Source organism: Palaemon carinicauda, chromosome 8 (assembly GCF_036898095.1).
Source record: "Palaemon carinicauda isolate YSFRI2023 chromosome 8, ASM3689809v2, whole genome shotgun sequence".
NCBI classification, from domain to species: Eukaryota; Metazoa; Arthropoda; class Malacostraca; order Decapoda; family Palaemonidae; genus Palaemon; species Palaemon carinicauda.
In genome coordinates, this window is record NC_090732.1 from 171,232,913 (window position 1) to 171,237,912 (window position 5,000).

Genomic DNA, 5,000 nt, shown 5'->3' on the forward strand with positions numbered 1-5,000 from the left:
TATGATCAGCGTCCAAGTACCTCTCCACCCAATTTAGGTCCAGGGAGGGCCAGGCAATAGCTGCTGATGACTTAGCAGAATACAAGATGGGAAACAATGTATGGTAGAGAGAATCTAATTATATTCTAGTTTCAGTCACTCAAGGGTTTGAAAGTCGTGCATAAATGGTCGAGACTGACCATACATACATATGATCAGCGCCCAACTCCCTCTCCAACCAAGCTAGGACCAGGGAGGGCCATGATGACTTAGCAGAATACAAGTTGGGAAACAATGCATGGTAGAAGGAATCTGACTATATTCTAGTTTCAATCATTTAAAGGATTAGGTCTTGCATGAATGGTAGAGTTAAGGGACAGTGACAATGCCCCAGCAGGACAATAGCCTAGAGATTGACCATAAACACACATGATCAGCGCCTAAGCTAGGACCAGGGAGGGCCAGGTAATGGCTGTTGATGACTCAGCAGGTAGACCAATAATATCCCCTAAAAACCACATCCTTAGCTCACAGATGGTGAGGTTGCAGACACTGCAAGAAACTATCGATTTTGAGTTGTTCATGAACCCCAGTCCAGTAGATCGCGAGGCAGGTAAGTCTCCTACAGGCTACCACAACATCTGATCCATATGCAAATACTGACATAATTTCATGCATCCATCATATGAGCTCTACGATGGAACCATCAGCTCAGTTTGGTTCAAATGTATTTTCCTTGTATTTACTATGAGAGAGAGAGAGAGAGAGAGAGAGAGAGAGAGAGAGAGAGAGAGAGAGAGAGAGAGAGAGAGAGAGAGAGAGAGCCTACACATAATATAACAATATATATGCAATCTAAACATATATTTACGTATATATATACATATATCTTAATGTAAAAATATACATATAAAGTATGTATACACAAATATTTGAGAGAGAGAGAGAGAGAGAGAGAGAGAGAGAGAGAGAGAGAGAGAGAGAGAGAGAGAGAGAGAACTAGTCTCATATGTTGGCTGATATCTGACGTCGGAGGCCGATATAAATTCATGGGTTGTAAAATAAGATTTTTTTTTTTTTGGCAAAAATAGTAATAATACCATAGGCAAGAATGACCATAGCATAGCAGAAAATACTATTACTACAACCATCATTAATGAAACTTAATCTTACCTTGTGATATGGAAAACTACTCCCTATTTCCTGTTTTTCCATTCGGTATAAGGCCAGGATTTTCTTGAGAATGAACTTTATGTCAGCTAGTATTGGAGACGGTGGACTCATGCATTGTGTGATATATTGCTGCATATCTGAGTGAGAAAATAAAAAATAAAAATGGAAAATTATTAGAAATTTTTTATAAATTGAATTATTTGGCTATTGATATAAACTATTAATCATTGATTAAAATAGACTCTTAGATTTTTTTTATAAATTGAATTATCTGGCTATTGATATAAACTAATAATCATTGATCAAAATAGACTCTTAGAAATTTTTATAAATTGAATTATCTGGCTATTGATAAAAACTGATAATCATTGATCAAAATAGACACTTAGAAATTCTTTATAAATTGAATTATCTGGCTATTGATATAAACTATTAATCATTGATTAAAATACTCTTAGAATTTTTTTATAAATTGAATTATCTGGCTATTGATATAAACTAATAATCATTGATCAAAATAGACTCTTAGAAATTTTTATAAATTGAATTATCTGGCTATTGATATAAACTAATAATCATTGATCAAAATAGACTCTTAAAAATTTTTATAAATTGAATTATCTGGCTATTGATATAAACTAATAATCATTGATCAAAATAAGACTCTTAGAATTTGTTTATAAATTGAATTATCTGGCTATTGATATAATCTAATAATCATTGATCAAAATACTCTTAGAAATTTTTATAAATTGAATTATCTGGCTATTGATATAAACTAATGACAATTGATTAAAATAAATAGACTCTTGAGTGACCGAATAACAGTTTAAATTGTATAGATAAATTTGCTATAAAAATTGTTTAAGGTAATGGTAGATATGATATGGTTTGGTCATGCTCTTCGCCCTCCCAAAGAGAGATTAGTTCACCAAACTTTCAACTGGGCTCCACAAGGCACTAGAAGAGTTGGAAGACCCAGGCCTACATAGCAGAGGAATATGAAGTTTATAGTGGGAGATGATGAAAAAGGAAGTATTGATTTAAAAAGCTTAAAATAGAGACGACTGGCGAAATATAACAGAGGCCTTTTGCGTCAATAGGCTTAGGAGGAGATGATGATGATGATGATGATGATGATGATGATGATGATGATAATGATGTATAATGATCCCAAAGTAATTACAATAACTTCAATATAGATATCTTAATGTACTTTCATGTATACTTAAATGCAGAATTAAAAGATTTGTATTATTATTATTATTATTAATATTATTATTATTATTATTAGCTAAGCTACAACCCTAGTTGGAAAAGCTAGATGCTATGCGCCCGAGGGCTCCAACAGGGAAAAATAGCCCAGTGAGCAAAGGAAATAGGAAATAAATAAACAATATAAGAAGTAATGAACAATTAAAACAAAATATCTTTAAAAAAATTAACAACATTAAGACATATTTCATATATAAACTATAAAAAGACCTATGTTAGCCTGCTCAACATAAAAACATTTGCTGCAAGTTTGAACATTTGAAGTTCTATCAATTCAACTACCCGATTAAGAAGATCATTCCACAATTTGGTCACAGCTGGAATAAAACTTCTACTGATTCAACTACTCGATTAGGAAGATCATTCCACAATTTGGTCACAGCTGGAATAAAACTTCTATTGATTCAACTACTCGATTAGGAGGATCATTCCACATCTTGGTCTCAGCTGGGATAAAACTTCTAGAGTACTGTGTAGTATTGAGCCTCATGATGGAAAAGGCCAGAATATTAGAATATAATGACTCAAATTGCCTTTACTTGAGACCAGTTTTACTTAAACCAGTTTTGTTATGATCATATCCTATGAAAGATTCAATCTTCCCATCGTGTTTCGTTATATACTAAAAGCGATTACTATTCCTCGCTGTCAGTAGGCAGCAGAGCCTTACAGAGGCTAATGAGACCCATTACTATAAAAAAATGAACAGGAACAAGTACCTAAACAAATCATTATCTAGAGCTGCATCCTTTTTAAACTACTTTTCAAAGTCACCCAGTTATTGGCACTACTAACGCTAGTTTGTAAGTAGCCCTTAATATTGTTGCAATTTCTTCTCTCTCTCTCTCTCTCTCTCTCTCTCTCTCTCTCTCTCTCTCTCTCTCTCTCTCTCTCTCTGCACCTAATATCATTGCAATTTCATATTCATACACTCGAATTTCTCTCTCTCTCTCTCTCTCTCTCTCTCTCTCTCTCTCTCTCTCTCTTGCACCTACAGTAATATCATTGCAATTTCATATTCATACATTCAAATTTCTCTCTCTCTCTCTCTCTCTCTCTCTCTCTCTCTCTCTCTCTCTCTCTCTCTCTCTCTCTCTCTCTCTTGCACCTACAGTAATATCATTGCAATTTCATATTCATACATTCAAATTTCTCTCTCTCTCTCTCTCTCTCTCTCTCTCTCTCTCTCTCTCTCTCTCTCTCTCTCTCTCTCTCTCTCTCTCTCTTGCACCTACAGTAATATCATTGCAATTTCATATTCATACATTCAAATTTCTCTCTCTCTCTCTCTCTCTCTCTCTCTCTCTCTCTCTCTCTCTCTCTCTCTCTCTCTCTCTCTCTCTCTCCCCAAGACTGGAAAATGCAAAATACACCAGATGATGTATTAGCAACTCTCTTGTGGATATAAGAGGTGCCTCACACTGAGGGACCTGGGGGATGTTAACTTCTCCAAGTTGAAATATATTTTCCATAACTCCTAAAAGACTGCTAATTTAAAAATTACAGTGATGGTAAGCTCATACTGTATTGTAGAGAAAAATAATGAGCAGATTTGAGAACAGAGCCCTCAGAAGAATATTGGGAGTTAAATGGCAGGAGAGGATTAAAAATTATACTATAAGAGAGATTACTCGAGTGCCATATGTGGATGAGTTCATGATAAGTGGTAGATGGAGATGCTTTGTCCATGCTCTTCGCACTCCCCAAGAGAGATTAGTTCACTAAACGTTCAACTGGGCTCCACAAGAGTTGGAAGACCCAGGCCTACATGGCTGAGGATGATGAAGCGTGAAGTGGGAGATGATGAATGAAGAAGTATTGAATTAAATATGTGGATGAGTTCATGATGAGGGGTAGATGGAGATGGTTTGAGCATGCTCTTTGCACTCCCCAAGAGATTAGTTAACCAAACTTTCAACCGGGCTCCACAAGGCACTAGAAGAGTTGGAAGACACATGCCTACATGGCTGAGAATGAAGACGCGTGAAGTGGGAGATGATAAATGAAGAAGTATTGAATTAAAAGCTCTAGATAGAGACGACTGGCAAAATATAACCGAAGCCCTTTGCGTCAATAAGCGTAGGGGAAGATGATGATGATTTGAGATTTTCATATCATAAAATATTTTTTCTTTGATGCAAATCAAGTCATATCCACTCAAGATGCTAACCATCCTTTGGTTAGTTACAAAACAGTAGCGTGTAAAGAGCCAACAGCTGACCGTTGATAAATGTGGCCCAAAACTCGTCTGACCATTATTTGAGTGTCCTTGGACGCACGCGCACTGGCTGCAGCCGTCAAGGTCAAGTTACCTGGAGTTTTTTTTTTTTTCTTTTTTTTTTTTTTAAATTCTTGATTACCATTATTTTCATGCCAAGATCATATAATTGCAACCAAGCTTTTTAACTTGCCAATAATAGTATATACACTTATTCACTAAAACATAAAAATTAGCACTGTCATTACTGAATGGTTTACATGAGTAATTAATGTCAAAAGATTGTCAATATCTTTATGCTTCATGATACAGATAGAAGAGAAACTTGAACTATTTTTCCTGTTGGAGCTCTTGA